Source organism: Gopherus evgoodei, chromosome 5 (genome assembly GCF_007399415.2).
Source record: "Gopherus evgoodei ecotype Sinaloan lineage chromosome 5, rGopEvg1_v1.p, whole genome shotgun sequence".
NCBI lineage: Eukaryota > Metazoa > Chordata > Testudines > Testudinidae > Gopherus > Gopherus evgoodei.
The window spans coordinates 139,812,222-139,836,845 of record NC_044326.1 but is presented as its reverse complement, the minus strand read 5'-3'; the positions used below and the strand labels follow the sequence as shown (position 1 = coordinate 139,836,845).

Here is a 24,624-nt window from a genome sequence, read left to right as displayed (position 1 = left end):
GCTTACATCATGTATATCTAGACACAATAGTTTAGATTAATTGTCTTTATCTTGGCACATGTAGAGGCTGAGTGGTGCCCTTGTCCCGTTTACACAAATGCATTAGTCCCAGTAGCAGAGGATATGGAGACATGAACCTTTAGAGCACCAGCAGGACCATTAGCAGGAGTTGACTGCATTGATGCAGCTGTGCTATCCATTTAGCAGTAATCTTGGCAGCTGTGGCCTGAGTGTAGATTATTTAGATTATTCCCGCACCGTGCGATGTGGGATGGAGTGAGAGGGACAAGATTCTCCACTCAACATGGCTCTTCATCAAAGAGTCCTGGGTGATGCCACTTGTCAAAGTTGCAAGATGCACCTGAAATCTGTTGTGTCAGGCTGCGAACAACTGAGTTAGAAACAATAAATGGTTTTTGAGAACACATTGGACAAGTGCAGAGGGTGGGGGACTAAGACTTGGGGAATGACTAGCTTGAGTGGGAGGGGGGAAGAGGGAACTTCTGGTCTGTGTGGGGAATTAGCTGTAACTCCTCTTAATGTTAACAAGAGTCAGCGTTAAAACTACACCTGCTGTATTTAAACTATCCTGGGGAGAACAGGATGGGATACCACATACTTTCCATGAGTTAGGGCATCAGATGACTCTAAATCCGAGCAGTTCCTCTGCCCTGCTAAATACTTTGCAGAGTCTGTCCAGCACACATCCATTTTGTTGGTTCCTTGTGTGATTAAAATAACAAAAGGAATCCCCAAACTACATTTGAAATCAGCACATGAATACTGTGCAAAGGCCAGCTCAGGGTTATGCGTCTGGAATTTGTGGGGAAGAATATTCTGTAGCCAACACTCTAGTCTTATAAAAGAAGATGCATGGGAGTGAGGGGAAACATGCACTGAATGGGAAACTGACACAACAGAGTCATAAACCACTGTACATTGTGCTACCTGTACAATTTTATATACAGGGAAATGTGAAATCACGGGTGTTGTAAATGAAATTAAGAGCCTGTTGTTTGAATTTTATTTGAAAAATTGTTGCCAAGTAATTGGGAGGCAAACTAATATTAACTTCTTGAGACTATTTTGGCAAACCATTGTTTCTGCCATATAGTGCTGCAGTCAGATAAAAGTTATTCTCCAGTGGTTTTTTAAAGCATAGCGTAGTGGCTGCTATAATATATAACTGCTGTAGTCCAACCAAATCACACTTTTTCTAGAAATAAAAGCATGTTGGATGTTCCTCTTGAGGAGTTGCATAGTCTGTTCTGCACTTGTAAAACCGTATTTCCATCTCAAAATCATCTACTTTGAATCAGATTCCAAGACTGGAAGCAGTTAGCATCCGGTTCTTTGGGCAGGGTAAAATGACAGCTAACCTTACCTTGAGCCCAAGTGCACAATTCTTTCTTTTGCTGAATAAAGACAGCAGGATCAGACCCCTTATAGAAGTTCACATTAATTGTTCCTTCTCGTGTGTACTTGTACGCTATGGACAAACGGCAGCCTGAAGGTTAGTGTCACGGGGCAGCTGCCCTGCGTAGAGCGTTAGGGCTCAGTCTTCCCGTGACTGTCTTATGAAGGTCCCATCTGGGGGTAACTGACTGTCCCAGGTGGCTGATTAGTCAATGCGCATCTGGACCTAGTAAAGGTTCCTCAAGCTCAGTGGGGCACTCCTAAGGGAGGGAAGACGCTTCTGTGGAGAGGAGCTCTCAGGAGAGGCCTTAGCCAGAGGGCTGAGCTGGCAGCCCAGAGGGTGAGCTCTCTGGGGAACCCACCAGAATGAGGAGTGTGTAAGTTGAGAGCCTCCTAAATAAGCGGCAGCAGCTGGCAGATATCTGAGCAGGGCTGGATTTCCAGTTAGGTACAGTAGGCACGTGCCTAGGAGTGCCTTGCCTCTCTAAAATTGTATACAACATGAAGGACAGCTGTAGGCAGGGGGCGGGGGAGGAGTGGGCACTGAAGATGCTGTGCTTGGGGCCTGTAACTCTAGCCCTGGTCTCAGCCACTGACTGGAAGCCAAGCCTGGCAAGGATCACCCCTGTCCCTGGAGTAGAGTCGCAGGGGATGGACTTCTCTAAACCCCTGACTCCTGAGAAGGATCCTACTCTGGCAGATGCAAGAGGCCTATCAGCAGAGGCAGAGAGCAGTACCGAGAGATCTCTTGTGGAAGAGTGTGGTTAGAGGCGAGCACTGAACTCAGGTGTGGGACAGATGAGCTAAGATCGAGCTGGTCACCCAGCTGGGATGTTGGGGTGAAGGTTTGGTTCATGTTCTGCATTGGCTTTTCTGTTATGAAATGAGACCGACCATAAGGGAGTGTTTGTTCTTTAGCATCCAGCGATCTGTCTGGACTTGGTGAAACCCTGGGTGAGGGAAAAGTCAAGTAAGGGCTCATCTGCCTACAAGGGGGCATGCCCGGTCAACTGTGAACCATGACCTATAGGCTGCAAAGTCCACACTTAGGTTCCTAAATAAATTTGCCTGATTTTCAAAAGTCTTGATCATCTTCAGCTACAGTTGACTGCTCTTTAGCATTGCTGTACATCTAACCAGATAAGACAGCGTAAGAATCCTAGGCTAACCACAAGACCAATCTTCCTTTCACAGTGCCAGAGGAACAGAAGAATATGAAGAATTGGGTTGAAATCCTGGCATTGCTGAAGTCAAGGACACAGCTCCCATTGGCTTCCGTAGGGCTAGGATTTCACCAATGTCACCTTATGTAGCTCCATTAACTGACCAAGGTTCAACATTGTTGTGCTGAAATTTGCTATCATTTTATTCAGTGGGGTCCTCACCTGTGGATGGATATCCCTATTCAGAATAAGGCTCGTTGGGCATCACTTCAAAGGAAAAGGGCCTCTAGTTTCTGGATATATCTCGCTCCAGTGGTGAAATCTTGACCCAGAGTAGTCAGTGGGGCCAGAATTCCACTATAGGTTGATAGTTCTGAACCCCTGGTCCTTGGACCCAGTGGTGGATTAGTCACTTCCCACTCCCCCGACACGCTCCTTCGTGGTCAGGCAGGGCAAACCCCCGTGCACTCAACCCCACTCCCCACTGGTGGATGGAGGAAGACCGCATTCCCCTGGACCCCATCCCTGGCAGAAGTTGGCTGGCCACAGAGGAAGCCCCCAGCACCCCCCACCCCGTCCCTGGCAGAAGCTGGCAGGTGGCAGGGGAAGCCCCAGCACCGGGACTCCTGCTGCGGCCCTGGGACTGGAGGAGCTCTTGCTACCTGCCACAGCCTCAGGGCTGGGGAGCTGTTACTCTTTCTGCAGCCTGGGGCTATGGCAGGGGGATAGAGCTTCTCTGGTCTAGGGGCTGTAGTGGGCAAGGGGGGGACCCTGGGTGGAACTGGGGTGAGGCTCTGGGGAAGGGGCAGAAAAAGGTGAGGCCATGGGCAGGGTCACATGCAGAGGGGGCAGGAGCACAGGTGGAAGGGGTGGAGATGGACCTCTCACTTACTCTGGCTCAGGGCCCCAGGAAACCTTAATCCACCTCTGCTTGAACTGCCTCTGGTTTGAGATCTGACAGTGTGTAGAATGAAATTTCTTGATAAGCACATAGCAGAGAACTTGGAGTCTGGTATAAGAGATGACACAGAAGAAATCTCTTTCCAATGAAGTAGTCCATAGTATGAAAGATTTAGAAAAAATGCTGCTTTAGGTAATTCCCTGGCAATGATTAGACTTCATTAACACTGGATTCCACCTTACTGGGGCTTGATGGGGGAGGGATAGCTCAGTGGTTTGAACAGTGGCCTGCTAAACCCAGCGTTGAGAACTCAATCTATGAGGGGGCCACTTAGGGATCTGGGGCAAAAATTGGTCCTGCTAGTGAAGGCAGAGGACTGGACTCAATGACCTTTCAAGTTCCCTTCCAGTTCTAGGAGATTGGTATATCTCCAATTATTTTTTTTAATTTCTTTTTTGTCATTTTAATATGTGACTCATAAATGAAATAAGTCATTGTCCCCTCCCTGTACATTATAGAAATGTAGTAGATATGTAAATAAGTTTGGAAAGAAAACTAAGGCATAAGGACTCATTCCTGCACCTCTTGAATGGAATAGTTGATATAAAATGGAAGCAGGCTTGCACCTTAGAATTATATAAATACACAAATGTTTCTGATATGTAACAGAAGTACATAGCCATTTCTTTGCCAATGTTCTTTTCTCTTCTTTTCTTTCTAATTGGCATTGAGAGCTGTCAGTATTTTCTTTAATCTGGGGGAGGTATGCACTATTGTTTTTTTCCGTACAAAGATATGCTATGTAAATATTCACATTAAAAATTCACATAGTCCTTAATAAACCAGATCTATATATCCTGGAAGCACTGTTCTCATTGATATACGTTGGGAACATGTATCAGAAAAACATTTTCATAGCTATGTAATAAGTCCTCAGAGGCAAGTGTAAATGAGCCTAATTTTTTTCTTTTTTTTTTCTTCCAGAAATGCTGATTTCAGTAATTTGCAAAAAATAGCGTATGGATTTTTAGCAACTGAAGAACAAGATAAGGTAATTATTAGTTCACAGAGTCTAGCCTTCTTTGTTAGCTGTTGCAAAACGTTTGAAGCACTGGTATAGATAACTGTTCAATGTGTCACACTGTGCAAATCTATAGTAATACTGTCATTGCTTATGGTATTAGAAAATTTCATTTAATAGGCACAGTCATATTTCTTTACAGTGCTCCTTTTCCATAAGAGCAATATGGGAATAAAAGTAACAAAACAAGATGTTGATGAAATAAAAAGACGCAAACTATCTCACTGCGAAATGATGCTTAAAGACATGAAAGAGAAAAACAGGTGTTCATACGCTCCAGTGAAAAAGGCTGTGCAATCATCTACTTTTGCTTTGTTCACCTGATGTAGTTATTTAATATTCTTGTATAGCTTTGGGCAAGTGTGGAGGTCCCTGTTTCAATCTCTAGCATGAAGCAAAATGGTGGTCATCGCTCTTGCATGAGCCATACTGCTCAGGGCAGCTCCTGACTGAAGGGATTGCAAACAGCAGAAGGGGAAGCCATATACGTTGCTACAGCCTCAATCTCTAGTTTCTTTGCCAAGCTGCTCTACAAAGTTGGGAGGGTTTCCTCACCTTACCTATGTGAGCACTGCAGAGCTCAAGTCACCCATGGCTGGCTTCCATTGGTGGGGAAGCACTCCTTCCTCTTGTGATTCCAAGGCATGGAACTAGGGGTGCAGACTTCCCTGTGCCCCGGGATGTAGGGGAGGGAATGGGTCCCAAAGTTTAGTTTCAAAGTGGGGAGAAATCAGAGATGCCACAGAGTTTAGAGTGAAAGAAAGGATTGTATGTGTGGGATGTTTTTAATATAAATAAGCAGACTTTGAGAACTAACCCACCAGAAAATGTAACCACAATACAAAGAACCTAAGGAGAGGAAATTACATGAAGATCAGGAGAGAGCCTGCGGAAACATTTAAAGGATTATTATGAGACATTATTTCACTGCTCTCTTTTGAAAAATGCAGTGGAGTGATGACTTAAATTCTCTACCTCTGCATTGCTGCATCCTTGATAAATTAGCACAGCACACTTCAGTAGCGATCAATAAGCAAAGACAGCAAAAATAAATAGACTAGAATATTACAAGGATATCTTTTGTTATGTAGGCATGTGTAGGCTTTAGAAATGTATATATTTCTTGTCTAGAAATAGATCTAACTCCACATTCATCTGGAAAGGCTGGTAGAGGGAAGTGTGCTGTGAGAGCAGCAGAACCTTTGATCACAGCAGAGCCCTGAATAGTGGGTGGGGCTTCCATGATTAGGGGACCTATAAAGAAGCCATCCAACAAACAGAGCTGAAAACAGGAGAGTTTGAGAGGGAGTTTATAAGGGGAATTTCTGGAAGGGGGTGTGTGGTGTTGTGGTTTTGTTTTGTGTGTGGGTTGGTTTTTCTCTTGCCAGGTGTTTAGGCAGGAAAACTATGACGGATACAGAGGCAGCAGTGGTTGTGACCCAAAGAATGGAAGCGACAATGAAGATAACCGGATGTGGAAGCTGTGGGATGTACATTATCCTGGGGCAGGGACCCAAAAAGAGCTTTGTTTGTTTGTATGAAGTGCTTATGGAAGAGAATATCCAAGGTCTGGAGATGCAGATGGAAACTATGGACTGGAGAACTGTGAGAGGAGACTGCTGGGTGGGGAATGTGGCCAATGGAAGTATGTGACTGGAAGAACCAAGCAGAGGTCAGGGCCGGCTAATGATGGAGAAATAGAGCTGAGTTACAGGTTTGCTGAGTTGGATAATGAAGGCGTGCAGCAGGTAGTTACAGAGGTGGGAGAGAAAGGAAGAAGAGAAGAGTAGATAGTTCTACAGGAAGAGGGGATGAAGCAGTAGAGATAGCCCGAGTTTAGAGCCCCAGAGGAGAGAAGATGACTTGCAGAAGATTGCAAGGAAGAACAAAAAGAGAAGAGGACTGGGACTCCGAAAGAACAGGAGGAGGAAGGCCAGAGAATCACTCCAACCCCAGGAAGAGGCAAGTCTACATCACTGAGGACTCCCTACTGAGAAGAACGGAGAGGCCTATCACCAGAGCTGATCTGGATAACAGAAGGGTGTGCTATCTGCTGGGAGCTCAAGATACAGGATGTGGATCTGAGTTTGAAGCGGATCCTAATGATAGCAGGAAGAAAGCCAATTATTGTCCTTCACATGGGAACAAATGGTACTGCTAGATTTCTGCTGGAACACATCAGGGGAGATTGTACCAGGCTGGGGAAGACGCTTAAGGAATTGGAGGCCTGGGAGATCTTCAGTGGAATTTTACCTGTCCCTACAGGAGAAGAATGAAAGTGAGACAAGATTATGGTGATCAACAGATGGCTCAGGCAATGATGCTATAAGGCGGGCTTTGGGATGTTTGACCACTGGGAGGCATTCATGGACAGAGGACTGGCACAACTGATTAAAAGAACTTTAAACTAGGAGTTCAGGGGATACAGATGGGAAATCAAGAAAGAGAGGATGCAGCAATGGAGAAAGGAACAGGAGAGGGTAGGAGAATGGACATTAAGAGGAAAGATTGTGCCAGTACTGATAGTGCTAACAAGTAGGACAACCTTGGTTCAGATGATCATGAGCTAGTTCAGTCTAAATTAAATGGAAGGATGAACAAGTCTGCAACAAGGGTCTTTGATTTGAAAAAGGCAAACAAAAATCAGGAAATTAGGGGGATGGATTGGACTGAAGAATTCAAGGATCTGAATGTGGAGGAGGTTTGAAATTACTTTGTCAGAGTTCCTGAAGCCTGCATCCCAAGAAAGGGGAAAAAAATTGTAGGGGAGGGTTGCAGACCAGCCCGGACATACCAGGGCACAATCCAGGGTGTTGAGTAGCTGTGTCACCCCTGCCCTGTAGCCTGGGGGCCCTTTATAATGTCTTGCTGCTCATAAACAGCCTCCAGCATGCAAGTCACTCCCAGCCATGTCTGTGTGTGTGCTACAGCCAGCCAGCCACCCTTTGGCTCTCACCAGCTTTACAGATTATCACAGGGTGACCCCAGCACACTCCCAGTCCCACGTGTTCCCCCAGAGACACATGTCCTGTACTGCCCAGCCCTCTCCTGGATAGTGCAAATACACTGAGTGTGTTATTTCTTTAAGGGAATAATATGCATACAACTTGTTACCCTACATGGCGTTACCAGACACTTCAGTTCTTCTTCGAGTGATTGCTCACATCCATTCCAGTTAGGTGTGCGCGCCGCGCGTGCACGTTCGTCGGAAACTTTTTTACCCTAGCAACTCCAGTGGGCCGGCAGGTCGCCCCCTAGAGTGGCGCCGCCATGGCGCTCTATATATACCCCTGCCGGCCCGCCCGCTCCTCAGTTCCTTCTTACCGCCGTGTCGGTCGTTGGAACTGTGGAGCGCGGCTTAGCTGTCCTCCACGTCCCTAGCTCTCCTAGTTTTCAATCGCTTATCTCTAGTTCTATATAGTGTTAATTAGTGTTGTTAAGTAAATAGTTTAGTCAATAGTTGTTAAATAGTTCTTGGCCGGGGGCTTAGCCCTTCCCGGCACCCGGCGCCAGGCTCATGCCTGTTTCGCCGGGCTTCAAGCAGTGTGCGGCCTGCAAGAAGCCCATGCCCACCAGCGATCCCCACGAAGCGTGCCTGAAGTGCCTCGGGGAATCGCACAGGTCTGACAAGTGCCGCATCTGTAAGGCTTTCAAGCCGAGGACAAAAAAGGAGAGAGATCAGAGACTCCGAACTCTCCTAATGGAGGCGGCACTTGACCCGTCGACTTCGCGGACCGTGGTCTCGGCACCGGCACCGGATCGCTCCGGCACCGAGAAGACTCCTCGGCACCGACCTTCTCCGGCACCGGAATCACAGCCTAGGCCGTCGAAGTCTGCTACTCCGGCCAGGCAGACCCGGCTTGAGCGCCCGGCCTCGACATCGGCCGCGGCACCGCCGGCACCGTCAGCACCGTTGACTCCGGGCCAGGCGGGTCCGTTGAGTCCGGTGCCGCCGAGCTCCCCCATGAGATCTGGGGTTGAGATAGTGGTCCGTCAACACCGGAGACCTTCGCCTCGGCTCGGGACCTTATTGCCCTGACGGAGCCCACTCGGCTGCCACCCCCGGTACCTCCGGTGCGGGTCGTGTCCAGGGGCAAGCCCATGATGTCGGCGCCGCCCAGAGACAGTCCTTCGCCATCTAGGTCCCGACGTCTTGGGCGCTCCAGATCCCGACGCCGCTCGCAGTCCCGGCACCGCTCCCCTCAGCGGCACCGGTCGCACTCGCGGCAACGGTCGACCTCCGGACGGTCGCGGTCAAGCTCCAGTCGGCGTCACCGGCACCGCGACTCCAGGAGCAGGTCCCATCGCTACTCGCCGCACCGGTCGACCTCCCGGCACCGAGCTGGTGGCAGGTCCCGGTCTCGGTCGACCTCCCGGCGCCGAGCCGGTGGTAGGTCCCGGTCGACCTCCCGGCACCGAGATGGTGGCAGGTCCCGGTCTCGGTCGACCTCCCGGCGCCGAGCCGGTGGTAGGTCCCGCTACCGAAGCGACACCCGGTACCGATCAGGATCCCGGCACCGTGACAGATCCAGGTCCCGGTCCCGATCCCGGCACCGATACGACTCCCGGCACCGGTCCCCGGCACCGAGACGATCCTCCGTGCCGGCCCGCGCCGGCCCGTACCATCCGGGGTCGGCCCCGCCGTGGCCCTCGAGACAGCCGTCCGTATCTTCGCAGGCGGACAGTGCGTATGCGCTCGGCACCGACCGGCAGGCGGCGCTCTTCGGGGATCCGCCGCTGGAAGACCAAGGCCCACCACAGTGGGGATTCTGGACACCCTGGGCATACCATCAGGCCCAGGGCCCCCAGCAGCTCCCTCCCACACCGGCGAATGCGGAGCGTAGGGCCCCTGAAGCCTCCTTGTCTCGCCCCCCTCCCTCCCCGGAGGCGGAGGAAGGGTCCAAACAGCAGGACTCCGCTGTGGCTCCGGAGGTAGAGGCGAGGGCTGAGGAAGACCCTCAGTTGGACACTATCGTGCCTGGGGTCTCCTCATCCTCCTCCCCGGATGAGGCGGTGGCGGGTACCTCCTCCATCAGTCCCCCCCCGCTGGATCTCAGGGCGCACCAGGACCTCCTCAGGCGGGTGGCCCAAAACCTGAGTCTGCAGGCAGAGGAGGTCTCGGAGATAGAGGACCCGATTGTTACCATCCTCTCTTCCGATGCTCCCACCAGGGTCGCCCTGCCCTTTGTACGGACCATTCAGGCCAATGCCAATACTATCTGGCAGTCCCCGGCCTCCATCCCTCCGACAGCGAAAGGAGTCGAGAGAAAGTACATGGCCCCTTCCAAGGGGTATGAATACTTGCACGTTCACCCGACTCCCGGTTCACTGGTGGTGCAGTCGGTGAACGATAGGGAGCGTCACGGCCAGGAGGCTCCGGCCCCCAAATCCAGAGAGGCCAGGCGCATGGACCTCCTTGGCCGTAAGGTATATTCGGCTGGGGCCCTGCAGCTCAGGGTCTCTAATCAGCAGGCCCTGCTGAGCAGGTACGCTTTTAACTCCTGGGTGGCAGTGGACAAATTTAAAGAGCTGCTGCCACAGGATGCTCGCCAGGAGTTTACGGCCATCCTGGACGAGGGCAAAAAGGTCGCGCGCACGGCCTTACAAGCATCCTTGGACGCTGCGGACTCGGCTGCCCGTACCCTCGCGTCGGGAGTTACGATGCGTCGCATCTCCTGGCTGCAGGTTTCCGGCCTTCCGCCAGAGCTCCAGCACACGATACAGGACCTTCCTTTCGAAGGCCAGGGCCTGTTTTCGGAAAAGACAGACCCCAGACTCAAGAGTCTGAAGGACAACCGGGTCATTGCGCGGTCCCTCGGGATGCACACCCCCGTGACGCAGCGTAGACCCTTTAGGCCACAGCAGCAGCCGTACCGTAGGCCGTTTTCCCAGTTCCGCCAGCGGCAGGACCCTTACAGGCGCCGCGGCAGGAACGGCAGGCGCAGGCAGTCTGGGAACCAAGGGGGGCAGAACCAAGGCTCCTCGAAACCCCCGCCTGGTCCTAAGCCTTCATTTTGAAGGTGCGCCCGAGGGCGCTGTAGCAGTTTCCCCTATGGATCCTTTCCCCCCGTTTTCAAACCGCCTTTCGTTTTTCCTCCCGGCGTGGTCCCAAATAACATCGGACCGCTGGGTCTTAAACCTGGTGCAGACGGGATACCGCCTGCAGTTTGTTTCGTTTCCTCCTTCCCGCCCTCCTTCCTCGTCCCTCTTCAGGGACCCCTCTCACGAGCAATTCCTTCGACAGGAGGTGCAGACGCTCCTCAGCAAAGGAGCCATAGAGGCGGTTCCGGAAAACGAGAAAGGCAAGGGGTTTTATTCCCGCTACTTTCTGATCCCCAAGGCCAAGGGGGGCCTCAGGCCTATCCTCGACCTGCGAGAACTCAACAAATACCTCGTGAAGTTGAAGTTCCGCATGGTATCCCTGGGGACCATTATTCCATCCCTGGATCCGGGAGACTGGTACGCCGCCCTCGACATGCAGGACGCGTATTTTCATATTGCCATTTGGCCGCGCCACAGACGCTTTCTCCGCTTCGTTGTGGGGGCTCTTCATTATCAGTTTGCAGTCCTCCCTTTCGGCCTGTCCACGGCCCCAAGGGTGTTTACAAAATGCATGGCAGTTGTCGTGGCGCATCTTCGACGCAACCGTGTCCACGTGTTCCCTTATCTGGACGACTGGTTGATTCGGGGCACGTCGGAGCAGCAGGTCAGCAGCCATGTCCGCCTGATCACCGCCGTATTTGCAAGTCTGGGCCTCCTGATAAACACAGACAAATCCACTCTGAGGCCCACGCAAAAGGTGGAATTTATCGGGGCGGTCTTGGACGCCACGATGGGCAGGGCCTCGCTGCCTCTGCAACGGTTCCAGACCATGGCGGCGATCGTTCAGCGTTTGCGGTCAGCCCCGTTGACGTCAGTAAGGACATGTCTAACCCTGTTAGGCCACATGGCAGCGTGCACTTTTGTGACCGGCTACGCTCGGCTCCACATGAGGCCTCTCCAGCTGTGGCTTATCAGCCGTTACAGGCCGCAAAGGCAACCTTTAGACATGTTAGTCACAATCCCCCAGAAGGTCTTGGACTCTCTCGGCTGGTGGTTGGACCAGTCCGTGTTATGTGCGGGTCTTCCCTTTCACCCCTCTCAGCCATCGGTATCCCTGACAACGGATGCCTCAGATCTGGGCTGGGGGGCCCACCTGGGGACCCTGCGGACACAGGGCCTGTGGTCCCAGGAGGAGGTGGGGCTCCACATCAACATACGGGAGTTGAGAGCGGTCCGCCTTGCTTGTCAAGCGTTTTGTCATCAGCTTCAGGGTCGTTGTGTCGCCGTGTTTACGGACAACACGACGACGATGTACTATATCAACAAGCAGGGCGGCACCAGGTCCTCCTCCCTGTGCCACGAGGCGATACGTCTCTGGGACTTTTGCGTAGCCCATTCCGTTCACCTCAGGGCTTCCTTCCTCCCTGGAGTACGGAACACTCTGGCAGATCGACTGAGCAGATCCTTCCTGTCGCACGAGTGGTCCCTTCGCCCGGATGTCGCTCTCTCCATTTTCCGGAGGTGGGGTTATCCCCGGGTGGACCTCTTTGCGTCCAGGGGGAACAGGAAGTGCCCAGCATTCTGCTCCTTTCAGGGCAGGGAACCGGGGTCGATAGGGGACGCCTTCCTCATCCGGTGGTCGACCCACCTGTACTATGCATTTCCCCCGTTCCCTCTGGTCCACAAGGTCCTCCTGAAGGTGCGCAGGGACAAGGCGCTCGTGATCATGGTAGCCCCGGCGTGGCCCAGGCAGCACTGGTACACCATGCTGCTGGACTTGGCCATAGCCGACCCAGTTCCCCTGCCCCTTCATCCGGACCTGATTACCCAGGACCACGGGACCCTGTGTCACCCAGACCTGCAGTCGCTGCACCTAGCGGCGTGGCTCCTGCGTGGCTGACTGGCCCAGAGCTGCGATGCTCCACGCCTGTGAGAGAGGTGCTCTTGAGCAGCAGGAAACCGTCCACAAGAGCCACGTATTCAGCGAAATGGAAGCGCTTCTCCTGTTGGTGCGTAGAGAGAAATCTCCGCCCTATGGAAGTTTCGGTTTCCGAAATATTAGACTACGTTTTGTCCCTCAAAGGGCAAGGTCTGGCCTTATCGTCGTTGCGAGTCCACCTAGCTGCTATCTCCACCTTTCACCCGGGTGCGGACGGTCGCTCCGTTTTTTCTCACCCGACGGTGTCGAGATTCCTTAAAGGGCTGGAACGTTTATTCCCTAACGTCCGTCCCCCTGCTCCCACCTGGGATCTTAACCTGGTGTTGTCCCGACTCATGGGGCCCCCCTTTGAGCCGTTAGCTACTTGCTCCCTGCTCTACCTCTCTTGGAAAACTGCCTTTCTAGTGGCTGTCACCTCAGCTAGACGGGTGTCGGAGCTCCGAGCTCTTGTGGTAGACCCCCCATATACGGTCTTCCACAAGGACAAGGTGCAGCTGAGACCACACCCTGCTTTTCTGCCCAAGGTGGTCTCAGCCTTCCATGTCAACCAAGAGATTTTCCTTCCGGTTTTTTTCCCAAAACCTCACTCCTCAGGCAGGGAGCAGCAGCTCCACTCGCTGGATGTCCGTAGGGCTCTCGCGTTCTACATAGACAGGACTAAGCCCTTCCGAAAATCCCCCCAACTTTTCGTGGCGGTAGCAGATCGTATGAAAGGTCTTCCTATCTCCTCCCAGAGGATATCCTCTTGGGTTACGTCCTGTATCAGGACTTGTTATGACTTGGCCCATGTCCCTGCGGGCCGTGTGACTGCGCATTCTACCAGGGCGCAGGCGTCATCGCTGGCTTTCCTAGCCCGTGTGCCCATCCAGGAAATCTGTCGGGCAGCAACCTGGTCATCGGTCCACACTTTTGCTTCCCACTACGCCCTGGTCCAGCAGTCGAGGGAGGATGCGGCCTTCGGAACTGCGGTGCTCCGGGCCGCGACTTCTCACTCCGACCCCACCGCCTAGGTATGGCTTGGGAGTCACCTAACTGGAATGGATGTGAGCAATCACTCGAAGAAGAAAAGACGGTTACTCACCTTTGTAACTGTTGTTCTTCGAGATGTGTTGCTCACATCCATTCCACACCCGCCCTCCTTCCCCACTGTCGGAGTAGCCGGCAAGAAGGAACTGAGGAGCGGGCGGGCCGGCAGGGGTATATATAGAGCGCCATGGCGGCGCCACTCTAGGGGGCGACCTGCCGGCCCACTGGAGTTGCTAGGGTAAAAAAGTTTCCGACGAACGTGCACGCGCGGCGCGCACACCTAACTGGAATGGATGTGAGCAACACATCTCGAAGAACAACAGTTACAAAGGTGAGTAACCGTCTTTTTGAGCACACTGGTTTAGAGAAAACAACTTTATTAACTACAGAGAGAGAGAGAGAGAGAGAGAGATATTTTAAGTAAATACAAATAATGAGGCATAAAAGTCAGAAATGGTTACTTGAAAACTAGACTAATAGAAGTGGCGTGAAATTTAACAATGCAAAGTGCAAGGTCATGCACTTAACGGCTACAACAAGAATTTTTGCCAAAAGCTGGGGATGTATCAGTTGGAAGCCACAGAGGAAGAGAAGGACCTGGTTGATCACAGGATGACTATGAGCTGCCAATGTGATATGGCTGTGAAACAGGCTAATGCAATCCATGGATGCATCAGGCAAGGCATTTATAGTAGAGATAGGGAAGTGTTAGCACCATTATACAAGACACTGGTGAGACCTCATCTGGAATACTGTGTGCAGTTTTGGCCTCCCATGTTTAAGAAAGATGAATTAAAACTGGAACAGGTGCAGAGAAGAGCTATTAGCATGACCAGAGGAAACTTACCTTATGAGAGGAGACTCAAAGAGCTTGGCTTGTTTAGCCTAACCAAATGAAGGCTGAGAGGAGATATGATTGTTCTCTATACATACACCAGAGGGATAAATAGCAGGGAGGGAGATGAGTTATTTAAGTTAGGGACCAATGTAGACACAAGCACAAATGGATATAAACCAGCCAGCAACAAGTTTAGGATTGAAATTAGATGAAGGTTTGGAAGAGCCTTCCAAGAAGAGCAGTGGGGGCAAACAGCCTAACTGGCTTCAAGACCGAGCTTGTTAAGTTTATTGTGGGGGAGGGGTATGATGAAACTGCCTACAATGGCATGTGACCCAACTGTGACGGCCAGTAGGAAATTTCTCCAGCAGCCGGTGATGGGACATTACATGGGGAGGGCTCTGAATTACTACAGGGTATTCTTTTTCATGTGCCTTGCTGGTGGAGCTTGCGCTCAGGGTTCCCTGATCACCATATTTGGATCAGGATGGAGTTTTTTCCCAGAGCAGATTGGCTGAAACCTGGGGGGGCAAGGGTGTGTGTGTTTGCCTTCGTCTGCAGCATGGGTCACAGGTTGCCTGCAGATTTAAACTAGAGTAAATGGTGGATTGTCTGTAACTTGAAGTCTTTAAATCATGATTTGAGGATAACTCAGTAACTGAGCCAAAGGCTAGGGGTCTGTTACAGGAGTGGGTGGGTGAAGTTCTGTGGCCTGCAATGTGCAGAAAGTCAGACTAAACCCAGACGTGACCATAATGATCACCTAAAATCTGAGTCTATGAAATACGCGGCTTCTTCAGGTCCTTTTATAGGGCTGTACTGTGTTTGCAGTTTAATACCAAATATATACCTGGCAAGAATACATGCAGGGGAAATGTATGGACCAAATGTTTAGCCTCCAAAAAGCGTTTAAATATAACTGTATTGGTCTTTTTACAGAAATATCACCCTCTGTAGTTTCTCCTCTTACAGATTTCAATTGCCTTGCTAATGATGATGGGTGAAATTCTTTTAGCAAGTAATTGCATTAGGAATTATAATGCTGTTTAAAGCTCCATGAGAACTTCTGTCTTTGAGATCTCCCTGTCATCTAGCCTAGCTTGTTTTTTTTTCTCTCCACCTGAAATGATAATTCAGAGACAAGTTATCTGTAAATGGTAATTGGGGATAGTTGTCTATTAGGATTTGAACACTCACTGTTCTGAGTGCATGCTGTATTATGCATGTCAAAGAGAGAGAATCACAATCTGATTTTTTTCTAAAATCATGTAAGTCCCTGAATTTTAAAAAAGTGAACATAAAAAGGTATTAATGGCTCCTGTAGAATTATATTCTAGATATCCTGCAGGTTACAATAACAATGCTATATGTTGGCAAAGAGAGAGGTTATGCTGCACTATTGTATTTTACTTGACGTTTTGATTACTTGGTGCTCTTTTATAGGAAAGTGAAATATTAGTCCCTAACTTGCTGAGAAATTTAAAATAATTTCAGTGAAACCATTCATTTTTATTTATTATGTTTTTTGAGTGCTTACAGTTGTAAATCAGATTTTAAATTCTATTGCTGTTTTCAGAAAAATAAGAAACTAAAAAATACCGCAAAAATAGAGCATGACTAAACGCTTTCCAAGGACTTGGAAAGTAACCCTGTGTGCTGTAATCCTCAAATATCTGAATTATTCCCATTGCTTTTCTGAAATGCTGTGGACACTCTTGATTTAGAATGTTAGTAGGAGCAGCGCAGTATTGTAAGAAAATAAGGCTATGCATGGTCCAAACAAATACTAATTGGTATTTATTGTCATATTTGTCTATTTGATGAATATGTAATATTTATTAGCCTCTCTCTTCTCTCTGAGATGAGGCAGTAAGTAGTGAGCAGTTCATTTTAGCTGTGGAAGGATTCCTGGCTAGTCATTTGGCTGGATAAACCTATAGGCGTAGGTCAGCTGTGCATATAGTAACTACTAAGTTTTTTTTACATTTTGTGCAGTGTGGCACTAGGTAACAGCAGCTCTGGTTGAAGTATGTTTTGTATATTTAGGTTGTTCTCCATCACGTTGAGCAAATCCCAACTGGCATGTGTGAGTTCTTCTAGGGTAGTGTTTTCTGCATCTGTCATGATGGACCACTTGGGCTGAATCCCCACCCATATGAAATAGGAGTCTTACTCTTGAGGCTTCATACACTTGGCATAAGAGTCCCTTATAACCTCAGAAACCAGGATTACTCAGAGATACTGAATTCTAGAAACCTGGCTGTGTTTTATTCTCTGCATGACCAGGCCAAAGTAAGAATTTCCAGGGCTCAAGGGCATTAATACCACTCCCATCTTATTTTGTATTCAGTGCCTTTTTTTAACTGGTTGGCCATGACATTAAGATTTCTAATTAATTTAGAAACCACAGGCAGTTGAAGAGAGTGAACAATATAATAACTGGGCTATCGGGCAGAGTAAAAGCACATCAATTATTCAGGCAGTCTTTCCTGCTCATTCCATTCCTGGAGATGTGCTTGCTGTCAGTGTGTGTCAGCCATCCAGCAAATGCCCTTCAGAATCTACATGCATAAACACTGGCCTTTTGAAATCTGCATGAAGATAACTTTAGCATTTGGAACGATAGCTGCCAGTGCAGTGAGGACAACGTGAACTGTTTGGCCACTGCTTAGTGCCTTAAACATTTTGAGTTTCCAGTCAAAACTGACTGTATAGCAGGAACCTCTGGAAGGAATAACTAGCTCCTCAAAGAGGTTAGCCATATCCTAATCATTGGAAAGTAATAGAATAATATTACTCTAAAATGCTATATGTGTTTGAATGTATTTTTCTCTGAACAGATGAAGACCAATATCTTTTAGAAAATATCAACCTCTCTTCTTATTTCTCTGAAATTCCCAAAGTGCATAATACATGGATTCCACAGATCGTTCCCTGGGAAATACTTTGACCAGAACAGACACAACTACTGTATTCCGATGACTCTTAGAAGGTAGAGCAGTGTTCCCACCAAATGCAGTCCTTTCTGCTTTTTCTCAGTCACAACCATTGCTTTAAGCAGAACGTTACCCCATGTGATTCAGCTTAGAAGCGTGAAAGTTTGAAAACTAAGATGTTTTTCTTCATGTAACTTACTAGATTTTAAGGAAGCGTTATGATCGTATAGTGAGTCTGACCTCTAGCATTGCACAGGCCAGAGAATTCTACCCGTGATTCCTGCATTCGGCCTGATAACCTGTGGCTGGGCTAGAACATGGCTTTTAGAAATGCATACATTCTTAATGTAAAGATTTTGTATAATGGATAATCCACCCGAGTGGTGAAATGGAACTGCAAATCAGGGGCCAGTCCTTCTGAAGTGAAGTTTTGACACTGACTTCATTGGGAGTGGGAGGTTCTGTTCTGAATTACAATTGGCACTGTCCTGTCTAAGCCTGTTGTTGGGGGCAGCCATATTGCTTTTAAAAAGTGAGGTGGTTCGTGACAGCACCAGTACTGTATTGCTGTTACTAATGATATAACTTGCTGGCAAAATAATTACTTCCAGCTACAGGTTTGGACATGCTAGTTGTAATTAATAGTGGAAATTTAATTCTTTGATCTATGTGACCATTTAAGAATCAGTTCTTCCCATGGAAACTCTTTCAAATCTGTCTCACTGTTTGCCTGAGCAAAACAGATAAAATAGTTTTGCCTCAGTAGACTTGGCTGTAACTTAAACACTTGAAATGATATTAGACATCCTTTCTCCATTAGCATTGCACGTTGATCCTGACCATATACCAGTTGAGCCTAACACAGGCTCAGTGTTCATTAAATTAAAGGAACTAAACTCTGTTGACAAATGCTTTGGCTAAATGGTGCCTTCAGTGTACTGAGAACAAGAATGCAATTAGCTGAAATGTATGTTTACAAAATTTTAATTCCTGGGGAGTATCTTCTCAAATTGCCTGTTACAGTTGTTTGGCTGGCGAGCTTTCCAAGGATTGTAATTTGACAGATTTTGTAAAGCTTGGTTGTAACACATGTACAATGGAGTGTTTAACTGATCTATTATGTATCTGAATAAAACTAAAGAATATCAACTCTGTAGACAGACTATATGGCTACATGCCCCTTCACTGTCTCCAAACGTAAATGCACGAGCCTTCTGACTTGTAAAATTATTCCAACAACAGGCTTTATGGATTCATTTTTCTAATTTCCCTCACATCACAATTCTTCTTGGATTTGATCTTCAATCCTTAAAGGTGTCTTGGTCTCACAGTGCCAAAGTCCTTGCAAGGAGTGGATTTGCGTTTTGCATGTAGAGATAGTGCAGAGGCCTGTATTGTTTGCTGTAATTGAAAACAGGAGGCCTTACTGGGCTAGAAAGTCTAAAATTTGGACTGCATTTTCAAAACCATCTGAGTTACTCAGGAACGCAGATCTCATTGAAAGTCAATGGGACTACTTGTGCTTCTAAGCCACTTAGGTGCTTTTGCAAGCTCCACTCTTCGGCCTATGTTTTCTAAAGTGACTGGTATTTCTGGATGCCTTGTTTTTTGGGGTATCCAGCTTGAGACACCATAAAGGGACTGGATTTTGCAGAAGGTGGGTGTTGAGCATTTCTAAAAACACCTTTAAGGTGTCTCAAATTGGGAAGGTATCTGGAATCATGTCCACTTTTGAAAGTGTAGACTTTAACTCAGAGGTGGGCAAACTATGGCCCGTGGCCCACATCTGGCTCGCGGGACCATCCAGCCCAGCGCTTGAGCTCCCAGCCCCTCCCCCACTGTTCTCCCTCCCCCGCAGTCATGCTGCCGTGCGGGCAGTACGGCAGTGTGTCTGGCTCCAACCGGGCGGCGCGGCTGCCAGACATGCTGCTCTGAGTGGCATGGTAAGGAGGTTGGGGGGTTGGATAAGGGAGCGGAGGGTCCCGGGGGGCAGTTGAGGAGGAGGAGGCGGTTAGATGGGGCGGAGGTTCTGGGGGGCGGTAAGGGGACGGGGGCTTGGATAAGTGTGGGAATCCTCAGGCAGGAGTGGGGGTGTGGATAGAAGTCAGAGCAGTCAGGGGACTGGGAGCAGGGAATTGAATAGGGGGTGGGGTCCTGTGGGTGGTTAGGGGTGAGGGGTTCTGGGAGGGAGTTATCAGGGGACAAGGAGCAGGGGGGGTTGGATGTGTCACAGGTTCTGAGGAGGGCAGTCAGGAGTGAGAATTGGGAGGGGGTGGATGGGGGTCGGGGCCAGGCTGTTTGGGGAGGCACAGCCTTCCCTACCTGGCCCTCCATACAGTTTTGCAACCGCAATGTGGCCCTCAGGCCAAAAGGTTTGCCCACCCCTGCCTTAAGCTCATCCTTTTCATTACTCAGTATTTTAAAGACTGTATACTCCTAAGTGACACTCAAGGTAACTAGAACTGCTTCTCCACACCCCTTCAATTTGTTTACATGGTCATTTGACAGCACTCTGTAGGAAGTCCATTGTACTTCTGTGTAGATGGGCAATTCCACTAGCATAATAATGAGATCACACCCCTGCATTATTCTGGGTGGAGCTGCAGAGCTTTCTGAGTTGGGCTGAGTGTGACACTCCGTAAACGAGATTAATAATTAATACTCTTATGTCTCCGTAGTACATTGATAGGTTGCAAAGAGGCTAGCAGTGGGGTGGGGGGTGGGAGGGGCAGGAATTCCGTTTTTCTCTGGAGCCCTACATGGAGGCAGAGAGAATCATATGCTCTGCTGAGCATCCAGGACTGTTGCAGGAGTCAGGGAGGGGAAGAGCAAAATGAGCAAAGAGGAAAGATGTCCCTCTTCCTAAGACCAAAGTACAGAATTAGGAAGGGCCTCATTCATCACAGGGACCAGCAAGATCCCAGAGCCTGAAGGAGAGGGCATACAACTGAGTCACTGGGCTTGTCCCTGGGTTTTGGCACTCTCAGGGGTCGGAAGCTACCCCAAGGGAAGCAGCAGAGCATAAGTTGTTCCATGAAGATGAACAGCTTTCTAAAAGCATTGCAGCAGCTGCATTTCGCCTGGAGTCATTGTACCTACTTGCTGGGGCATTGCACCTCTGCACAATCTCCAGGATCAGACCAATGATGGAAGAGCCACAAGCTGGTCCCACAGGTTGATTCAGTGCTTAGGCCTAGCTCCTCAAAGGTATTTAAGGTATTACACTAGAGTCTCAGAGGTACGAACACCAGAGTTACGAATTGACCAGTCAATCACATATCTATTTGGAACCGGAAGTACGCAATCAGGCAGCAGCAGAGACCAAAAAAAAAAAAGACAAATACAGTACAGTGCTGTGTTAAACGTAAACTACTAAAAATATAAAGGGAAAGTTTTAAAAAAATGATTTGACATAGTAAGGAAACGTTCTGTGTTTGTTTCATTTAAATTAAGATGGTTAAAAGCAGCATTTTTCTTCTGCATAGTAAAGTTTCAAAGCTGTATTAAGTCAGTGTTCGGTTGTAAACTTTTGAAACAACAACCATAATGTTTTGAACAGAGTTATGAACAACCACCATTCCCACCGTGTTTGTAACTCTGAGGTTTTACTATAACTTGAAAGTTAGGAAATCTTTTTATCCCACAAGTCTGTCATGTAGTTGAAAGATTATAGTAAGGCCAGAGAGAGGGGAGGGAAAATAGCAGATAAGAAAATGTTGTAGGCAAAACTAATATAGTTCATGTTGCTTTTAATTTTCATGGTCCTGAATATTGATTTTGATCTCACCTTGTACTGTGCAGAGTTTATGGTATGCAAAGAATAAGGCATTTTGAGTGTGCACAGAAAACAACAAAATGGTACATATTAACTTCAAGCATTACTAAAGTGTTATTTTGTGTGCTAAAAAGCATTGTTTCAGTATTTATTAGTTCATTTTCTTCTTACTGTACGCTAGAACACAGATTTCTTTGCAGCTATTTTTTGTGGTTTCCATTCAGATGAATAGTGTGTTTTCGACTTATTGGGCAAGTAAGCATTTCATAGGCTTGAATGTCTGGTGACAAACATTAAACAGTTACCAGAATAATGTAATTTGCTTCCTACTTACTGATTGCAGGATATAAATGGAATACTCTGTATAATCTGTTTGGCAATAGCTTATAGACATGTTGAATGATGGAGAATGGACTAATAAAGACCAAGCTCTTGATGGAGTTTGGGCTACAATTTATCAGCCCCACAGCAATTGGAATAACACAGGGCTTTGGTTGTCTGATTCAGTGTTTCGGAAACCAGGGACTGGTTTGCTGCCTTCCTAAATTGTGTCAGGGACATCTCAGGGACCAGTGTCGGTCCATGGACCGGTAGATGAGAAACACTGCTCTAATTCATATGAGGGCAGGAGGTGTGAGGCTCCAGAGCAGTGCTGCAGTGTAATGTCGAAGCATAAAATGCACTGAATGTAATAGGGTTGTAAAGATGGTTGAGAGTACAGTGCTGTTGTTGCATGTACTGGAAGCCATACCTGTTGGGCCATATTCAGTTCTTGGTGCCAATGTATTTAGTTGGCGGGGCACTGGACTGGGATTCAAGGGACCTGGGTTCTGTTCCTGACTCTGTCACTGATGTGCTGTGTGACCCTGGGCAAGTCACTCTATCTCTCTGTGACTCTTTCGCCTCCCACCTTTTGTCTGTCCTGTCCACTTCAGTGCTTTGGAGCAGGGACTGTCTTCTACTATCTGTTTCTGCAGTGCCTATCACAGTGGGGTCCCAATATTAGGTGATGCTCTAAGGGGGTACTGTATGACAGATAATAATAAACTATTAATTCTCAACAGCGTAACTTGGGGGAGGGGGATTTGGCAGAGATTATTCAGTTACGAACAATGGACCAACTCTCACAGCCCTTACAAAGGTCTCACTTGGGTCTTTTGATCATCTCACGGAGGGTCCTCTTAGTGTGTGGATCTCATTTCCCCTGTGCACGTGGAAAGCAGGGGCAACCTGTTCCCCAGCAACATTTCCCCTTTCTCGGGACACTGCAGAGGGTGCTCCATGAGACCAGGAATTCATGTGGGGGAGGGATGTACTAATGGACGAGTGAGTGAACTAGGGTGACTCCAGGCAGGACACATGGGGCCTGGTTTTCAAAGGTCTTTAGGTGTCTAAAGATGCAGATAATGTCCTGTTTTCTTTCTTTCCTCCTCCTCTCTCCCACACGTCCACATCGAGGTGGGACTTCCATAGAAAGCTGATACAACCAGCCTTTGTGCTCCTTACCAGATCCCCCAGTACAGGACACCTTTCAGGACTGCCCCCAGGTTTGTGGGTCCGACCCTTGATTTTTCTCACAGGTTGTGGAAGGAAAGCTGAGAGACAAACCCCATCTCCCCAACAGAAGGCAGAGGGAATGCCACAAGAGGACCCTTACACTGGCCCTGATTCAGCAACGCACTTGACTTCACTGGGAGCTAAATGTTTTCTTAAGTGCTTTGCTGGGTCTGGGTTATTGGTGTGTTAACACCGAGAGGTATGATCAGGATCTCCCTATTCACACAGTGCTTACCCAGGCAAACAACCAGTGTCTCCATTAGGATTAAATTTCCTGGGTGAGGGACTGTGTAAAAACTCAGTAAGACCTTTGGGATTTGGTCCCAGTCCAACATTTTTTAAAACATTGTTATTTTTTTTAAATTTATTTTAAATATTGAAAATGACCAATGTTTTCTGTTCTAACTTGCAAGTAAAGTTTTTTGGGAATATGTAGATCACAAAGAGATCATATTCCCCAGACAATACGCGGATATATCTCCCATGACAGATAATTGCATTATTAGGAGGATGGCCCTATAAATTAATAAGGTGCATTTATTTGAGATGTAAGAAGATTTCTGCTGAGATGGTGGAAATCCTCCCTTGTCTCAGATTTTACTTAAATCTTTGCCTCCCAAGTGTGAAAACTGTTCCTGAAAGAGAAGATACCTGCTCAGGTCAAGACACAAAACTATAACTGAAGACAAGAAAGGACTTATGTTCTTATGTTTATGTTCTGATGGAAATGAAAGGGGGTGGAATTCTCAGTGCAGATGGCTTGAGGTTTAGTTTTTCACACGGCATGTGATATTCAGTAGGAAACAACATGGCCGACTGCGTCACCTGCAGTCACTTGGTAGCAAGGTTAGCTGAGTGGAAGTGCAACATTTTCCTGTATTCCTATTCCCATCTCTCCCCCGCACTCCCCACCAAGGGCTCAATTGTGGCTTTGCCACAAGTAAGGGCAGCAATTCATTGTGCTTCACCAGACCTGGGGAATGTATTGTGACTCAGTCTGGTTCCCGGTTCCTTGCCTTATTCTGGGGTGAGGTGATGGAGGGGGATGTATCTTTTCCAGCCGTACGGCTGGCCCAGTTACTTCCCTTGTTGTGTCAGCTCAGCTGCACTGGTTGATGCGTGGAGCTGGGGGAGAGCTCTCCGACCCTGTTGGCCTACTTCCCACCCACATGCAGATGTTAAATCTTCTCTTGCCCCCCTGTGGTGCAGGTAGTCTGTGCAGGGGAGCAAGGGGGTGCTTTATCCCTCCTGAGCCCCATTCGTGCGTGCAAAACACCATTCATATCTGAGTCTTAAGGTCTTGGAATGTAGCAATTTGATTAAAGTCTAAATCAGAAAAAGTCTTAAAACCGTGTGTCCTTCCATGCAAACTAAATTGAAGGGTTTAAATGCACTCAGTTTGGCTTAGTCATTTCCCTGCGGTTCATGACTGTATTTTTATATTTAGGCTGTGTACTTTGTGAAACAAACTGAATTGACCTGATGATTTGTTTCACAGAAGTTGTACAGCCTGAGGATGAAGTTTGAAGGGTTTAGTACAGTGTAGAAATGGCAGTGCCGGTAGAACTGTGAGGGCCTGATCCTGCTCCAATCGGAGTCAGTAGAAAGACTGAATTGAATCAAGGTGCAGATACGCTGCCCCTGCAGTTTGTACTACAGGGGAGTGAATAGCAATGCCACCAAAGCGCTGCGGTGTAACTCCCCTGGGTGGATGCTGGGGGCACGAATGAAAAGGTTCCCACTTTGCATTAATGTCGCCCTGCTTGAAGAGAACTACATGAATATGAACTGAACAATCTTTTCATTCATACTGCAGCGTCCACATCAGGGAGGTATAGTGGAGAACCGTGGGCCCAGGTGAGAACATGCCCTAAATGAGAAGAAGCAAAAATTCCTCCATGCAGTGGCATCCCTTACAGCATAGCAAAGTGACATTACCGTGTGTATATT

General features: G+C 48.3%; 1 protein-coding gene across 20 annotated transcripts in view; it reads left to right on the top strand.

The window, feature by feature from the left end:
* Positions 1–24,624, top strand: part of ADGRL3 (adhesion G protein-coupled receptor L3) — an 817,914-nt gene that overhangs the window by 145,417 nt on the left and 647,873 nt on the right. For all 20 annotated transcript variants that reach the window (XM_030565478.1, XM_030565475.1, XM_030565466.1 and 17 more), the window contains exon 2: positions 4,465–4,531. The gene's annotated coding sequence lies outside the window, so the exon portion shown is untranslated. The remainder of the gene's footprint in view (positions 1–4,464; positions 4,532–24,624) is intronic.